The 19501-nt window shown below is 38.2% G+C and overlaps 1 protein-coding gene across 1 annotated transcript in view; it reads left to right on the top strand.

Annotated features, from left to right (window-relative positions):
* The window catches only part of PIEZO2 (piezo type mechanosensitive ion channel component 2), a gene marked incomplete in the record, with an annotated part of 2710318 nt that overhangs the window by 2629525 nt on the left and 61292 nt on the right, over positions 1 to 19501 (top strand).

Here is a 19501-nt window from a genome sequence, read left to right as displayed (position 1 = left end):
ATGGAAAACCTGAGATTTTCTGCTATAACAGAAAAGCTGGAGGGAACAGATTGTATTAATTTTTTTGAAAGCACAATAAGCAATTGGACTGGAATTCCACAGCAGGGGTTGTTAACTGAAAGGGCACATCATGTTTATGCTCCAAACCTGAATATGAAAAAACAACCTAGACCTCTAATAGCAAAGATGCAATCCCACCAGCAGGAGTTCATTCTGACAAAATTGTGGCAGAAGGATAAAGTACTAAAACTAGGAGATGGCAGAGTGTTGTGCTTGTAAGAATGATTACTCACCTTACACCAGGCAGAAGAGGAGTACATTTATTCAATAATCAGGGAACGTAGGGAAGCTGGTGTGAGATTCAAACTGCTGTATCCAGCTTTTTTCAGAATGTCCTGGAAGGACAAAATCATTATTTGATGTAGAATATGCAGAAAGAATGTGCCAGTGAAATTTTTTCCAATGTTTCAACAGAAAATGCTTGAGAGACAGAAAAAAGGCAAGAGTTGACTGAAAGAACCAAGAACATGTTAGTAAGGACGCAGAGACTGGATTTGGGAGATGGAGATAGATAGGAATAAAACTAGCAACTCAGAAATTGACAAATAAATGTGGGATTATAAAGCATTAATTATATTTGTGAAAATGACAGAACAAAAAAATCTAGACATATTGGACTTTTTTGACTTTGTTGAACTTTTAAGGGACGCTAAAGCATATGCCTTACTTCATGTCATTTTTGGAGGAACACTTAGAGAAGGGGAAGAGGAAGGAAATAATTAAGTGCAAGTAAAACAAACTTTTGTTCTTAACAGCAATATTTGCATAGTGCATGATATCTGCATGGTATAAAGTAAAGTTTTCTCAGTTATTTTCAAGTGGAATGGAGATACTTTTTCTTCCTTCTTTTATCTTTCTCCTTGGTCAGTTTTAAGAAATCTAGGCACTGCAATGTAAAGAAAAAAAAGAAGAAGAAGAAAAGGTCTGTTCGAAATACCATGGCACAAGAAAAAAATATGTGCTTTTTTCTCATTCTTGCATAGAAGAATGACTGGATTAATGCTCTTGGCTTAATCTAGTAGCAAGTGTTAAGAGAAAGCAAATAAAAAAAGAACATTGAATATAATAAAGCTCTCCTCTAGCAAATAAATAAATACTCATAGAAACAAGCCTATATATGGTTTTCATGTCTCCATGGAGACAATCTGATAAAGAGTAATGAAAACAGAATATTTCTTTCTTTCAATGGCTAAGAGATCTCACTTTCTGAAAGCATTCAAGTGTCTTTCTTTCTGGGAGAGCAATAAAGATAAGACAAAACCAGGCAGCACTTAGTAGAAACACATGTTGTGCCATGCGTCTTAGCATGGATAACCATCATTTTAGGTTAACCCAAGTCTATGAGTGTGGCTGGCAGTTTGGGATAATTTTTCCTATTAAGAAGGTAAAACTATAATATTTGAATATGTACATAGTATTGTGTGTTAGTATTAAGTTAATACATTTTTTGGGTGTATTTGTCTTTTTTTTGTTTGTTTGAGGGCTTTCAGTAAAACAAAAACTTTTGTAAGATGTGACATAGGCTCAAATGGATATGGCAAAAGAAGCAATTGTATAAAAGGTCAACCTGCAAAACATTAATGTATGCATGTAATACAAGAGCTGGAACTGGATACTGTTACAAATAAAAGATGGGAATAATAACTTTTCAACATAATGAGACTTTTGATCTTATCTTTAAGGTTAATGGTCTCACAGATGTATACAAAAAAGAAAGAGTAGTGAACTATATTAAAAAATGTAGACTGCAAATAGTTATGCTACAGGAGACACATTTGGAAAGAAGTAAACGTGAATTTGATAAAGAAAGGTTTTCAGGATGGTTATTCAGTGGAATATCTGGGACAAAGGAAAAGAGGAGTACTTATATTAATTGCAAGAGGAGCTCCAATAGTGATAGAAAAGGATAAAAAATATATTAGTGGTAGATTTGTAGTATTACACTGGCATGTATTTATATTCTACCTAAAACTGCTGTAATGCACCTTAAGAAAATTCTGGGAGAAATAATCTGTTTTCAGCAGGGAATATGACTTATAGAAAGGGACTGGAATTTGACTTGCAGCAGGGAAGATAGGAGGGTCTAGTTCTGAAGAAATTTATGAAAATATTTGGCATGGAAGATGTGAATTCAGTAGTAGGAGTTTGGAGTGAATTTACGTATTATTCCCCAGTATACAAAAACTGGGATAGGCTAGACAGAACTTAACATTTCACAGAAACATGTGCATCTAACTGAAAGTTTTGATATGCATCCAGTAACTATTTCAGATCATGCACCAGTAAGAACTAAATAAAAAATGCAGGGTAATAAAAAAAATGACACACTTGTGCTTTCCCACCTACCTGTTGAAAAGAGAGGAATTTAAGGAGTGGGTAGTGGAAATTATTCATGAGGTATTAGAGAAGACAGACATTTTTTTCTGAAAATATAGCTAAGGAGTGGGATAAAATTAAAGTGGAGTTTAAAAATAGGGTGAAATAAAAGAAATACAGATATGGTTAAGAAGCAACAAGAATTATTTAGAGGGACTGACAAATGTTAAAATATTGCAGAATAGGGGGAATGTCACAGAACAAGAAGAAGAGCAATTGTAGATTGCTAAGTAGAAAATAAAGCATTACTTCGATAATATACATGAGTTTAGAAAGAGTGCTGTTAAGCATCTGTTTTTGATAATAATGGTAGACCACAAAAACTTTTAGTGCAATGACTCAGGCAACAGAAAGAAAGAAAGGGTTGCTGTCAAGCTTAGGGAGCCTATAACAAGAAAAATAACAATAGATCCTGTAGAGGTACTATAAATATTTTGGAAATTTTGTGAAAGTCTGTATAAAGCAGAGAAATATGGAGACCATGAAAAGGTACAAATGGAAATGTTTATGGAAGAATTAAATATACCAAGGTTAGAGGTAGATGAGGCTCATGTACTAATAGGATAGGAGGAGGAGGTGAGATTAAAATTGTGATGTATAACCAATCAACAGGAAAGTCCCCAGGAACAGATGGCATTCCTGTGGAAGATTGAGAGCTAGGAGGGAAGAAAAACTGATAAAGATCTGGAAGGTTTTGTTTAACAGTATTTTAAAAGGAGGAGAAGTACCACCTTCGTGGAAGAAAGCGGTGGTAGCTGTAATACCTAAAGAGAGTAAAGACCCATCAGATCCAGCTTCATAGAGGCCCATTTCAGTACTAAACCATTATTATAAAATGTTTGTAGCTGTAATGGCTAAAAGAATGGCAAAGGTGATGCCAAAATTGATAGCTATGAATCAATGTGGTTTTGTGGAGGGGAGGCAAACATTTAACTACTTTAACAAAACATTGATGATCCAGAGGGAAGCTGAATGTAAGAAAAGACCACTGTTGTTGGTGGGTCTTGATGCAGAGAAAGCATTTGACAGAGGAACCTGTGAGTTTATGAGCAAGGTAATGGAAGCATTTGCATCCCCTGATAAAATTATAAGGTTTTTAAGAAGATATACGAGGGAACGGAGGTTAAAATTAAAGTGAGTGGGTTCCTCTCTGACAATTTCTGTTTGAGCAGAGGAAACAGGCAATGGTGTCCTCTTTCCCTTTTGTTATTTGAACTATATTTAGAACTACTGGCAAAGAAAATAAGAGATTCAGAAATTCAAGGATGTAATTGGTATGGTAGTCAAGAAAAGCTGGCTCTATTTGCAGATGATATTATTTTATACCTGATAAAACCAGAAAAGGGCATTTCAATGTTGTGGAACATTTTGAGGCAGTTTCAGATCTTTTGACTATACAAAATTAATGAAGATAAAAAAGGCAATAGTTGTAACGTATGTACCCACACACGAATTGGTGCAGCAATATCCACATTTATGGGGACATGCTGAAATGAAATGCTTAGGAGTATGGGTTAAAATAATTATGTTATGGCAGCTAAAGATAATTGAGAGAAACTATACAAAAGATAATACAAAAACTGAGAAATTGGAAGTTCTGTTATATTGATATGGATAGCAAGATATAAGCAGTTAAAATGTTTTTAATCTCTTTAGTTTTATACACAGGTCAGGTATGGTTTTATCAACCAGAGGAGAAGTTGTGAATAGCAATTAATAAAGATATGAAGGATTTTATCTGGGAGGGGAAGATGGCAAGAGTTAAGTGGGATAAGCTGATTCTTCCAATTGAAGAAGGTGGTTTGTGATTATTAGATGTGAAGGGGTATTTCAGAGCTACACAGTTAAGGCTTCTATTCATAGCACAAGTAGACATCTATAATTCAAAGTGGAAAGGGATGGTGATGAAACAGGGGGAAGCTCAAGAAACAAAGAGGGACTGGGATTTTGAATGCAGAACCTTAAGGAGAATAACAATAACCATGCAGAATATTATATTTATAAAATATCAGAAAGTTTTCTAAGAACTAAGCAAACACGGGAATGGAGAAAAGAGATTCTGCCAGTAGTGATGATTGCAAATAGGGATACTAACAATAGGCAAGAGGGGGTTGGAATTTATTGGAGAAAATTGGTAAAATAGCGCCAATGTATTGGGAGCAAATAATTTGAAAGGGAAAGGTAATAGAATGTGTGAAGAGGTCAAGAATTTATTTGAACTGCAGAACAGAGATTGTCTTCCTTATCAAGGATTGATATCAGAGTATAGGCAAAGAGAAAGAAATTGGGAGATCCTTAGTGAAAGACCAGCACTGGTAGAGTTTTTAGTAGAATGTAAAACAGAAGCTGCTTTTAAAAAATGGAATAATTAGTAGAGCATAACAATTATTGTATGATAACTATAAGAATCAACCAAAGGAGTTTAGAAAGGATTGGATAAGCAATTCACAAAGAAACAATGGGGATTATATGTATGCCTCCCAAATATCTAACAAAGTCTAGAAGATTTAGTATCTTTGCTTGGAAGTGTTACATAGGTATTTTATACCCCAATTAGACTCCAAATAATTTTTCTTCGGGTACACAACAAATGTTGGAGGTAACTGGGAGCATATTTTCTGGGAATGTAATGAGTTGACAGACTTTAAAGATTCCCTGCAGACTGCTCTGTCAGATATATTGGGTGAGCAAATCTGTTTAATTAAAAAAACAATTTTTTGAACTATAATACAGAAGTGGAATTGCCTAGACATAGCAAGGCCTTGCTCAGTGTAATTATGGTGGCTGCCAAAAAAGCAACTACTAGAAAGTGGAAAACAAAGTCTAAACTAAGTGTACTAGATGTAATGAATATAGTTTTCCCTCAAGTAGACAGCAAACGTTGGAGGTGTGATGGGTAAGAAAGAGATAACTGGGAACATATTTTCTGGGAGTGTAACGAGTTGACAGACTTTAAAGATTCCCTGCAGACTGCTCTGTTAGAAATACTGGGTGAGCAAGATGGTGTACTAGACATAGTGACTATAGTAACAGAGATAAAACAAGTGGAACTGGGATCTTTAGAAAAGGGCAGGAGCAAATTACATAGGAAAAAATGGGAATTGTGAGAACAATACATGCAGAGGAGGAACAAGGTTTAAAATAAGGCAGGATTTGCATGAGCTATGTAATTTTAGATTGGCAATGACTGGATTATAGATGATAAGTCATGTACAATGTTTGCAACTAACATTTTGTCAATATGGTTTGTTTTCATTTATATAAATGTATGATTGCCTATGTCATACATTATAATTTAATGAAAACATTTCTTGTTTAAAACAAAATCTCACTCATTATTAAGGGGGAGCTGTAAATGGCCAATTTTGACTCAAAACTCATGGAAGGCTGATCCTACCTTGATATTAAATAACATTGAAAGCTGCCTATCTCTCTCTCAGCACTTACTGGGTGGCCAGCTCTAAAGTACGGCTGTAGATATCTATAAATCCCAATAAAGGAACCTTGTAAAACATTGCTCAAAAATTATTCCTGTTTCATTATACTGACCCAGATAAGTAACCAGCCATTTACATATCATGGTATGCCTGACAACCTCTGGGAATAATTTTCTGAATATTTCATTCCTTTCCACCACCATATATTAGTACTGGCTTGAAAATTATCATAATATACTATTTAGACATGTAAGGTTACTATTATTTTATTAAATGAAATGCAGATACAGCTCTCAAATATGGAGGCAGGAAGACATCATTACTTCATAAAAACAAACATTTTAAGCTATACTTGTGTCTGACAGATAGAGGGTAAGATCATGGAACTGTTTATGAGACAGAGCTGTAATACTTGAACATAGAGGCAGCTGAATTGTCAGTTTAGGAAGTAAAACTTTTTGGGTAGTATTCATTGGAGAATAAGATACAGGAGGCTAAGCTGAGTCCCACAGATGTCCTTCTATTCCTATGTTGCAGTAATCTTAACCTTTGGGATTCCCCAACTAGGTGACCCAAATGTCCAGCCCGTATATAAAAGACTTTTGCTACTGCGTTGTAAGTACACTATTGCACATAGCAAGGCAGACAACGTAGGCCATAAAGATTATGTTGGTATGTACCATCCCTCAGAACTTCTCTGCCACCTGTCCAAGTGACAGCTTCAACCATTCATCTGATCACCAGGTGTTTCCTGTTTTTAGATAAGAGCCCCATTGGGGAAAGTTTTTTGCTGCTGCATATTTTTGAGGTTGAAGTCACCTACAAAAGGCAATTGTAGTTGCGGATGTCAGAGTCCACACAAAGACAGCCACAATCAGTGTTTGTTTTGCCTATCCAAGCACTATTACAAGTCTTGTACAATTTGCCAGGCATTCATCTCCATCACCCTTTGTAGTCATTTGTCAGGGCTGAACATTTACCTCGAGAACCAACATCTGAAAAGGTTAGCTATTGGTATGGAGGGCACCACAGGTCAATCCAGTGAGCCACCGAAGAAGGTCAAAAAGGTTAGGCCTGAATCTTTGGCTGCACCTTTAGATTTGGGCATTACTCTCAAGGCAGAGAAGGCCTGGAGGCGCATTCAATCTCTGGTTGCCAACCTGCAGCAGGTATCATTTCAGAAGCCGTTAGGGAGGGCACCACTAGCACATCTGCAGAGGAACACAGACGTCTGGTCAAAGCGATAAGAGGGAATCTCTGTCCACTATCTAGGACATCCCAAGTAGTGTTCCTCTAGCTCCTCCATTTCCTCCATCTCAGGAAATCCTTATGCTTGACACAGAGACTAGTCATATGTCGGCTATCTCTTCACAACCTGGGGTGGATCTTCTTGGTAAAAAGAAACATAAATTGGACTGCATTTATGTTACATTAGTACAACTCTATCAAGAATAGGTGTTTTATAGAGCGTATACAATACTGTGAGGCCACGTGCAGAACTTACTAAAGTGCTTCAATGCTCTTGTGTATTAAAACTACATGCTGATCTAACTAGACTACCTTAGTGCATTAAAACTGTTGAAATGCGACATATACAAAGCACTATCTCCTGTTCAAAGGGTCTTTGATCTGCTCTGTTTGTAGAACTGTATAGCTGTGTATTTTTTTCTTTTTTATTGAACTGTATAGCTATAGTGTAGTGTATAGTATATTGTTTTCTGTTTTATTAAACTGTATAGCTGTGAATACACTAAATCTATCTGAACCTTATAAGTATTGCTAAACCGAAGAACTACATATGCCTAGAATTCTGTACTTTATTAGCTATTTAGAGCATTCAGAAAAGTAACTACTTTTACCTGGCTAATTGGGTTTATGTATCCGTTATCTTTTAAGCTGTTATTATATGAGTAAGTGTGACCAACCGTCTGCTTTCTTTACCAATTTGTTTTCTGCTCTCCTTTATGTACCCAGTTCTCCAACCTGCCTGTCCTGTATTAGGAATTGGGAACTTGCCCTATCTGAAGACCAAGACTCTTATACTTTCCTAAAACCTAGGGGGCTAAGAATAGAGCCAAACCTCTCCCTGAGCTTCATTCCGTCAAGGGAACAAGACAGTATGTCTAATTTGGGTGGGAGTTTGGCATAATGGTTAAGGTATTTGCTTTACAAACATAAGGTCCAGGGTTTGATTCTCACATGGGGTAAATGGCTAGGCTTAAAATGACCCACAAGGGCAGTTAGCCTAGTACTAATCTATGAACCTATGAACTAGAACACTGTGTGTAATTAATAGACTTGTTTAAATTAATAACAAAGTAAACTGCAGGTTTAAAGTACACTCCCTAGCCAGGACAACCAGGAGTCAAAAGCCATCTCTTCTCCCAACTACCATACCCTCCCCTCTTATAGCTTCTGCATATATTTCTCATGTTTTTTTCCTCCTTTCACTTCTAGACCTGCTAGCCCCTATGAGTAGACATAATTGCAATACATCCTATTGACCACTAGGTGGCACCCTTTTCCCAAGACTAATCTCCTTGAACATATATCTTACTATCTTAATATTTAACTCTCAGGCATCTAGTATCTCCTATACTTATCTTTCCTACTGTCCCATTCCATCCTTTTACCTTACACTGTATATCTCTCAACCTGCCCTCCCAACCATCTCTCCCCAAGCTTACCTTAGCAGTCAGCACTCCACTGATTGTTCTCCTAGGGTTTAGTCCTTCACTGGCTCTACCCAATTTGTTCGCTGTACGCGCTCACTCCGCTCCCCTACCCTGCCCCCAATACCCACCCACCCCAGCACCTTTACATTTATCCTCCCTAACCACACCCCCCATCCACACAATCACTCACATGGTCCACCTCCTCAAAGTGATATAACCCACTTCAATTGTTTTTCACACAGACCACATTTAGAACTTATCCTATACATTATCCTATAACTACTACCTCATTATGCTACCTACATCTAGCTCACCACTCCCAAAGATCCTTCTCTTAATTTTACTCCTACTTTTCCTTTCTATACCTTACCTACTTACATTCTATGAATACCTTAACTGCCAAGGATTTCATTACTCCTTAAGGCAAACCTCAACACCAATACTTGTAGTCCCCCATAACAATACATATACACCCAGCACAACAAACTACCTACTGGCTAAGTATCATAGACTGGCTCACATCAAATTATATAGTCCAAGAGCTAGGAAATTCCATAACCTAATATGCAAACTCTTAAAACTTACAGTGAGAGTACAAGTTCACCCCTTAATAGATGATGATATCCACCCAAACCCTAGACCAAACTCTACCACAACTTCAGAGCCCCATACCCCAATGCCTGCTAATGCACAATTTCTCACCAGACCCTCTAACTCACTCTTAATAGCTCATCTCAATATACAGAGCATAAATAATAAAGTTGCCCACCTATATGCACTCATGTATGTACATTCATTTGACATTCTATGTCTTACTGAAACATGGCTCAAAAATGCTACACAAGATAATGAGATTATTCCACCCGGATATAATATCTTGAGGCTAGACCGTAAAGCTAAGAAGGGTGGGGGAGTAGCTATTCTATATAAATCTGGATTACAGATGACCCCTATAGATTCTAAACCTCCACTAACAAGTAAGGCTGAAATCCTTAGTACCAAATTGCAACTTAATAAATGTAAGTCCATCTACATCATCCGTGTTTATCTTCCCCCAGGCAACAACTCTAACACCTTAGAGGATATCTGTAGTTGGTTGTCTAATACTTACTCATGAGAAACCATAGTGCTTGGCGACTTTAATATCAACTGGAGGAGCTGTACCTCTGCACAGCCACCTACTCATATTAACCTATATGGTTTTACTCAAACCATTACATCCCCTACAAGGACCAATAAACTTAATGACAAGGAAAGTACCTTAGATTGGATTCTCATAAACAGTCACCACCAAACTTACAAAGTAGGAACCCTCCCCGAAGCTATAAGTGACTATTCACTGACCTTCATAATCAGATATAAGAGTGACATTCCAAACCCAACGTCCTATAGAACAATAGAATTTTAACCCTGACAGCTTTCAAATAGAACTTTTAGCATGTGATAGGTCACCCCTGAAAACCTGCCTCTAGAGGAAGCTGTAAAATACTTTAATTCCAAATTCCTAGCTATTTTAGACTACCACGCTCCAGCACGAACAATAAGATCCAAGATTAAATCAGCCCCATAGCTCTCAAAAGCTACCAAACAAAAAATCCTCCTTAAAAATAATATGTGAGTTAATTGGTGGTCTACAAAGAAACCTACAGATCAATTAAAGTTTAGACAGCTAAGAAATGAAACAAAAAAAGACATATTATTAGACAAACAAAATTTTGCTTTGAGCTCCAACAAACCCACCAAAATAAACCACAGAAATTCTGGTTCGGTATCAATAAACTCTTACACCCAGGTCTTTCAGTCACACCCACACCTTTAGGCTCTGATCATGACAATCCCAAGCAAATAGCCAGTACCTTTAACACTGTTTTCACAGAGACCATTCAATCTCTTGCCAATCAGCTATCCCCTGACACATTATCATCAGCCACCTCCATCACTAACGCACCCCCATCATTTCACTTTCAACCTGTTCCTACATCCCTTGTCTGTACCCTTTTACAAAAGCTTAAACCTACCACCCTCTCTGCAGACCTACTACCTACAGAATACCTGCAAAAATCTGCTAAAGCCATAGCCTACCCAATTTCCATCCTGATTAATAGAACTATTACTGAAGGAACTATACCATCAATCTGGAAAGTTTCACACATTATCCCCTTGCATAAGGGTGGTAACTCTAACAAATTATCCAACTATAGACCTATAGCCATATTATCTCCACTGGAAAAGATCATGGAGAAATGCATTCATAAATAGTTGTTAAACCACCTAATAGAAAACAACCTTCTAGCCAAATGCCAACATGGTTTTACGCCATTTCATAGTACCACCTCTGTTCTCTTATCTTTCGCTGACTGTATTAATAAGAATCGCAACAATGACACTCTATCCTCAGCCCTCTTCATTGATCTGTTGAAGGCCTTCGATATGGTTAACCACCACTTTCTCATAAATATATTCAAAAACCTGTCTCTAGACACACTGGCTATTCAATGGTTCCAATCATACCTAGTCAACAGACAGTAGGCTGTCCTATGGGAGAACAACTTATCCTCCCACCTTCCAACTGCCCTTGGTGTCCCTCAGGGCTCCATATTAGGCCCTCTCCTATTTTCTATTTTTATAAATGAGCTAGCTACTGTTATACCGCAAGCTATTTATATCCAATATGCGGATGATTCCAAGTTAATATGCTCTGCCACCTCACCATCTGACCTACAGTCCCTAACACAAAATGTGTTTAACACAGTTAAGAAATAGCTTTTACATCAATGCCTCACCCTGAATTCCAAAAAAACAAAACTACTGTTATTTACTCCCACCCATAGCCCCCCCCCCCCACTTAATTTTATGGTGATATCAAGTAATGGTGCTATTATATCTCCTGATTATACTACTAAGCTTCTTGGGGTACTAATTGACAACAACCTCACCTTCGATTCCCATATTAACAGTACTATAACAACTGTCAACAAAAAATTAGGATCCCTATACAGGATTAAACCCTTTTTGACCCCACTAGCCAGGACTACCATTGCTCGTACCCACTTAATCTCTACCCTTCTGTATGCCTCACCTATATATATGAAACTATGTAAAAACAACCTGAACAAGCTAGCAATCTCCTGTAATAATATTGCCAGATTTGAACATACTATTTAACCAGTTAACAGTTGCCCAGGAGATCCTGTACCAACCTACTAACATACCAATACTTACTAACCTAATCACCCCCTATAACAACCTCAAGACCCTACGCTCATCAACCAGACTACTTGTACAAGTAGGTAAAGCTAACAACTTGGCTGGTGACTCCTTGTTTGCCAATACTGTGGGCAAAACCTGGAACTCCCTCCCAAAAGACCTAACCACCCTTACCTCAACAACACAATTTAAAAGCAAATTGAAACCATACCTTAAATCACAATGGCTATGCCCTTGTTCTAACCCTGACTAACTTCCACAATTTTCTCGGAGTACTAATCACCATACCTGTATAAACTAGTTACTTTTCTGCTAACTACTAAACGAGTGTATAAGCTGGCTACTTTTTCAGTTAACTACAAAGAGAGTATTCTCTTATACGTAAAATGTTATTACCTAAATATTTGAATGACTAACCATAGCTGATATGTACCATGATTATGTTATATACCGTGTTACTGCTTACAGAAATGTAACAAAATGTAATGAATGTGTTAATTATCTGTAAATTTAGCTGTATTTGTAAATGCCACATAGGATAAATTATGGTGTTTTTTTTTTCTGTTTTTGGAGCTTTTCTCCCCGAGCCTTTACTGAAAATGAACATATATCCATTTGAACTAGCCCGGTCAACAAATGTAAAATAAAATAAATAAATAAACAGAAATGTGTTTCCTCTTCCCAGGATCCTTCTCCTGATTGTCAGGCCTTCTCACAGGGAATCTTGAATGCCTTCCTGGCTTTATATCCATCCTCAGCCCTTCCACCCATTTCTGTTCCTTCACCCATGTCTAGGAGATTAGTGGAGGAACAACAGGCCTCTGGTGAAGAAGAATATTCTTCTTCATCTGATCAATCCTTGACCTACTCTTCCTATATTGAGTCTCCCCTGGGTTATGCTTCTCCTGAATTAGACTCCAACAGTGAGGATTCTTCTAAGGAAGATTTGTCCTTTGGAGAAACTATTTCCAGGATGAGAGATCACTTTACATGGGAAAGTAGTAAAGTATCAAAAGTTAAGAAGAGATATTATGACCTGTTGCAGATGGATTCTCCTTCTCCCTTGGCCATCCCTCCTCTTCTACCTGCCTTTCCGGATGCCTTTCTCTCAGTGTCTAAAAGTCCAGACTCTAAACCCCAGCCCCAAAAAGGTCTGATGGATTCTATAAGGTCCCTGAGGACTGCAAGTTCCTATTTACATGTCCTCCTGCAGACCTTGCTGTTATCTCTTTCTCTGCAGACAAACCAAACTGGTTCCCTATACTAATCTGCCCCCTACTGACAAGGATAACAGAATGATGGAAAGGATAGGGAAGAAAGTGTATAGCTCCTCTACCCTGGCCTGCAAAGCCATTAGCGATCAGACCCACATGTCAAAATGTGTTTTGGCCTTGCTTTCCCAAGCTTCTCAGCTAGTATCAGACATTCCTGATGCTCCAGCCAAGTTAAAGCTTGCCTCTCTACTGTCTACCTCAGCCCATGTGCTTAGACATTCTAGTAAATGCAGTTATGATGCAACCAATGTATCTGCAAGGTGAGCAGCCTGAGGTTCTGTACTTAGGAGGTACTCATGGTTGTGACTCCAGCCTTTGCCTGAGGATATAAAGGCTTAATTTATGGATACACCTCTGGACAATGATGCCCTTTTTGGTGCTGAAGCTGCATCAAGTCCCTGCATCACAAAGGGAAAGAACTTAAGGAACTGAAACACCTCTTTGTGTCCCTAGTCCCTAAGTACCACAGAAATGACCCTTCCAAGACACAATTTGTCAGAAGCAAACAACTCAGTTCCCCTCCTTCACATAAGAAAGGGGGTCATAGACAGGGCTTTTACAGACCCCAGCAAACCCCTGCACAAAAACACACCTTTCAAGACTGGCTAGGTAGTCTGTAACTACCTGGCAAATCTCTCAAACATACCCATTTCCTAGCACCTATCTTCTTCTCTTCCTTATTGGACAAGTATCTCCACTGAGCAGTGGGCCCTTTCCATTATCCAACACAGCTATTACATGGTATCGAAATCTGTTCCACTTTGATGGGCATTCCACACCCCCCTCAGGATCAGATTCATCTGTTGCCACAAATCCTACAGGACTTGCTAAACCAAATAACTATTCAAGAAGTTCCACCTCTACAAAAAGGAGGAGGGTTTTACTCAAGAATGTTCCTAGTTCCCAGAAAAGAGGGTTATTGGAAACCAATTCTAGACCTCTCACATCTCAACCTTTTCCTCAAGGTGCCAACCTTTTGCATGCTATCTCTGCAAACTCTCTTACCTCTCCTGCTCCCCAGGCCTTTCTAGTCACCCTGTGCATTAATGATGGATACCTGCATATCCCCATTCATCCATAATACAGGAAGTTTTTATGCTTTTCTGTTGCTTCCTCTCATTTTCAGTTCTTTGCTTTGCCCTTTGCACCCTCTATGGCACTAAGGGTATTCACAAAATGCTTAGCTCCTGTTATTGCTTTCTGCAGGCTTCAAGGAATTCTGATCTATCCTTATCTGGACAACCTTCTAATTCAAGCAGCCCACCCAGACACTCTAAAAGAAAACCTAGCCTTCACTATTTCCCTGTTCTAAGGCCTGGAGTTCACCATAAACTTGAGCAAGTCCTCTCTCAGTCCTTCCCAGAATCAGATCTTCCTAGGATGCAGACTAAAAACAGATAAGATGATGGCTTTCATCCCTCCTCAAAAAGTGGAAACTTTGCTCATCTACTTCCACAACCTGCTCTCCTTAACCTCCATATCTGCCAGGGAGTACTTGCACATACTAGGGTTCATGGCATCACTGATTTCCATGCTACCCCAAGCCAGACTTCACATGTGGAAAATCCAGTGGTTTCTAAAAACACTTTGGAACCAGCATGCCTATCCCCTGGATTTTATACTTCCAGTTCTCCCATGCATAAAGAGGGAAATTCATTGGTGGGTTCAACAGATTCAACTGAACCCAGGGCTTCCATTTTAACAGCCAACCCCAGTTCTGAAACTCTACACAGATGCCTCAGACTTGGGGTGGGGAGCAACTCTGGATCATCTAAAAGTCCAGGGTCTTTGGTCTCTCTCAATAAAGAGACAATGTATCAGTGAAAATTAGATGAGAGCTTTGATCCTAGCCATTCAAGCCTTTCTCTCCTCACTGCTCCCAGGAGCCCTGAAAATATTCAGAGATAACATTACAGTTCTATGGTATGTGAATAAACAGGGAGGCCCCAAGTCTTACCTGTTATTCAGGTTGGCCCTTCAAAACTGGGAGATTGCTTCTAAAGCGAATATTTCATTGCAAGCAGTTTATATTTCTTCAGCTGAAAATGTGATGGCAGACACTCTCAGCAGGTCCATGACACAAGCACATAAATGAATGCTTCACAGGGATGTGTTTCTATATATTCTCCACCGGTGGGGTACTCTCAAATAGACCTATTTGCCACCCCCGTGAACAGACAACTTCCAAAGGTTTGTGCCAGATTTCCAGACCATCTGGTATGGAAGGTGGATGCCTCAACTTACTCATGGAAGGGGATGTTTATGCATTCCGCACTTTCCTACTCATCCAAAAGGTCCTACTAAAAATACAGCAGGACAAGCCAAAAATCTTGCTGCTGACTACTTTTCACCCAAGACAGCACTGGTTCCCTCTTCTTCTGCATTTAACCAAGGGCAACCATCACAAGTTACCCCACAGGGTGGATCTTCTTACACAAGACAAAGGATCACTTATCCAGCCACATCTGACTTCCCTGAATCTAACTCTGTGGGTGATAGGCTTTTGATCCCTTTCCGACACTTTTTTTCTGAGAACATGCTTCTATTCCTGCAGGAGGCCAAGAAACCCAACACCAGGAGATCCTATTTATCCAAATGGAAGAGGTTCTCCATCTGGTGTCTAAAGAAAGGCCTAGATTCATTTTCAGTGGACATTCCATTGGTTCTTTCCTATTTGTGTGAGCTACTTAAGGCTGGGTTGGCCTACTCTTCTGTTAAAGCCCATCTATCAACCACTTCAGCATATCTGTCTTTATCTCCTCTTCTAGCATCTAAATTAGAAATTAAGCTCTTCCTCAAAGCCATCCTTCACATTAGACCTCACAGGAAACCTGTCTCTCCTCCCTGGGATCTAAAGTTTGTCCTGGAAAAGCTCACTCAGGCTCCCTTTGAGCCTGCAGCATTAGCTTCCTTAAAATGTTGTACTTGGAAAACAATTCTGTTAGCCATCACTTCTGCCAGAAGAGTTTCTGAACTCCAAGCCCTTATGGCTTACCAACCTTTTCTCATTCTCCACAAGGACAGGGTATCTCTCCATACTAACCCTTCCTTTATGCCCAAGGTGGTTAATGACTTGACCCTAAACTAATCAATTCATCTGCCTTTTTTCCTAGCCCTAAAAACCCTAGTGAAAGGGTACTTCATTCATTGAATGCACACAGACAACTCATATCTGGACAAAACCAAGCCTATTAGGAAAACTGAGCAACTGTTTGTTTCCTTCCACCCCATGACACTGTGAAAACCTGTCTCCAAACAGACTATTTCTACTTGGATTTTTAGGGCTATTTCTTCCATTTATGTCTCCCAGGGGAAGGCACTCCATACCTCTGTGAAGGCTCATTCCACAAGAGCTGTAGCCTCTTCAAGGGCTTTCTTCAAAGGTCGGGACACTGCATCTATTTTGGAAGTGGCCACATGGTCCTCTGTCAATACCTTCATCAAACATTACAAAATGGAGGTATATCACATTACAAAATGGACACTATCTCCAGGTCCAGAGTGGGATTTGCTAGGACAATCCTGCATGGATTCATAGAAATATCCTTTGCTCCATCCTCCCTTTCCTTTCCATGATCATTAGTACTCTTCCAAAGGTTATGAATACTGGAACATATGACGAGAAAGACATAGAATAGCTGTGTAAAATCTTACCATAACCATAGAAGTCCTCTTTCCTGTTGCAGTATTCTATCCCACCTTCCTACCCCCTTGGTACTTGCTGTTTGCTGGCTGATGTGATATACCTCATGTCCTTGGACTGATGTTCTGACTGGGACATTCAGTTCTGGGGGATGGTACTTGCCAACGTGACCTTTATGGCCTACGTTGCCTGCCTTGCTATGTGCAATTTTGCACATACCATGCAGTAGCAAAAGTCTTTTGTATACAGGCTGGACGTTCAGGTCACCTAGGAGGGGAATCCCAAAGGTTAAAAATACTGCAACATGGAAGAGAAGGACATCTATGGCTATGGTAAGATTTTACACAACTATTCTTTCTTAACCAATTTAACTTTGAAGCAACCCAAGAGCATACAACTTTCTTTTAATATTGCTGTTATAAAATGATTGGTTTTCTGTGATATGTAGTCTCTTAAAACCTTCAGCACCTTCTGAATTAAGTATATTAAGCAGTTTTACAAATTAATTCTGTACAAGTATAGACGTGTGAAAAATATATCTAAGCTGGCAAAAAAAATTTCAGGCAAAAGTATGTTTTAAAATCCTGGGTTTGTGGTGTAGAAGGCCAAGTCCTTACTATAACCCAGATGACATGAGAGTGATTATTGGCTCAGGCACTAGAAGACCTGGCAGGGCAGGGTAGGAGTAATTGTCTGTGTCATGTAAAAACAGTGAAAATACTAGGTGCAACACTGATAAGGATAGGAAGGTTAACTGCTGTGGATATAAGGTGGAGAGAACATGTTCCAAGAATTATCATATTATATGCATATATAACTAGCAAGGAATGAGAGAATCCGTTTCATCAAATATTAGACAATATGGTGATTAACATGAAAATTATAATTGCAGAGGACTTTAATTGTGATATAAGGGGAAGATGTAAAAATACAGGCAATGTTAAATTTGGTAAATTAGCTGTGAGGAACAAAAGTCAATGGACTTATAGAAGGAGCACTTAGATCTGAAACTGATTATTTTGTATTAGCAGAAGACTTGATGGTAGCAGACGGTGATACAGTCGTGATGTTTTTTCAGACCATTTATCCATATGGATAGAGGTGATGGAAGAAAGAGAGCATGTTACAATAGGAAAGGGAACAAAAAGAACAAAAAGAACAAATAAGAAAGTATGGGATGAAAGTGGAAAGTGGAAAGCATTTCAGTTATGGAAAGATCATGTAAACATGAAGGACTTCTAGAAAAACTGTCCTGAATGGTGGACTGAATTTAAATAGAAGTACAAAAAGTGTTTTTTTTTAATGTCAGGATGATGTAAGAAAGGAAAAGCATGTGAAGTATGTGAAAATGTACATAAATATATTAAAGAATTTAGAGAATAATACAAGAGAGTATTATGGTATGGAAGAAGAAACATAAAAGAAATCAAGAAAAAATAAGGCATGACTGATTAGAGAATGATATTATTTACACGAGACAAGGGAGGATGTATCTGCATAGCTGGGCAAAATAATAAAGGAGGATATTAGAATAATGAGAGAAATGAAAAATGTAAAAAGAGAGGCAAAAAGAACACAAGAGCACATTCTTGTAAAGCAAGCGGAAAATATGTATGAGTAAAACGAAGGAAAATATGAGAGAATGTAAAGTAAAAAAATAAAATCCAGAATGAGTTAAGGACAAATTTGAGAAAGAAACTATTATTGGTAATTTGGATGAAGTTCAGTATTAGGCCCAGACAGTAAAGGGTAAGGAATGTACACGAAGGTAATGAATCTGCAAAGACAGTATTTTATAAATGTATTGAATAAATGATTGAAGGACTGCTTTTGTTATGAAGAGTTATATAGTGGGATATTAAAATTTATATGGAAGAAAGATGAGAAAAATGAAATAAAAAATCAGACAGCCTTCACACCAAATAACAGAGATTATAATTTTTATGAGAGTAATACAGAGGAGAATGGAAGGACTGATGAGGGATATTATAAAATAAAGTATTTATGGTATAAAAGGGAAACAGTATTAAGAATTGTTATTGCTTGTCAGAGAAATTGTGAGTGATATTATAAGTAAAAGGGAGGGAGATAACTCATAGTATTAGCAAGACATTTGATATAGTAGGACATTATAATCTGTGGGATGTTATGGTGAAGTATGGAATAGGTAATAGAATTAGAAGAATGTGTATGTCAGCATATAAAAATAATAGAGTGAGAGTGTTAGTGAATGGGTGGCTGAGTAAAAAAATATGCAAGAATTTTGGTCTAAGACAAGGATGTCCCATGAATGGAATATTCTTTGCATTGGTAATGAATGAGATTGTGAATAAAGTAGCTAATTACATAAATAATACAGATATCAATATGATTGTATATGGATATAAGAATAAGAAGAAAGAATGTGTGAGAAGGGTAGATATGAATTTATTTTTTGTAATACGGGTTAATACTAAATGAAATTTTGTTTAATGAGAAATGGCTTTTATCAGATATATTGGGAAAAATCAGATTATGGCTGTGGAAGTAGGACTCAGGGTCAGTTATGGAAGAATAATAATGAGGCTGTTATAAGAAAAATGATAACTAGTAAGAAAATTGAAATGTTTGTTTCAATAAGTGCCATGGGATATTTTACATCCACCTCAGCTGCCACCAACTCAGGCATCTGGGACATTGTTTTACCATCTCATCTGAAGGATGACGCACCTGGAGAGGAGGAAAACCCCTTATGCTACACTGCAGTGTGAGTACTGGAAAATTAAGCCAGCTGCCTGGTGTAGGGGTGGAACCCACAGCCTTCTGCACTAAGTGTGGGAGTTACTGGGA

Source organism: Protopterus annectens, chromosome 3.part1 (assembly GCF_019279795.1).
Source record: "Protopterus annectens isolate FY-2018-M chromosome 3.part1, PAN1.0, whole genome shotgun sequence".
NCBI lineage: Eukaryota > Metazoa > Chordata > Ceratodontiformes > Protopteridae > Protopterus > Protopterus annectens.
The sequence above is the reverse complement of the archived record's forward strand: the minus strand, read 5'-3'. Positions and strand labels throughout refer to the sequence as shown.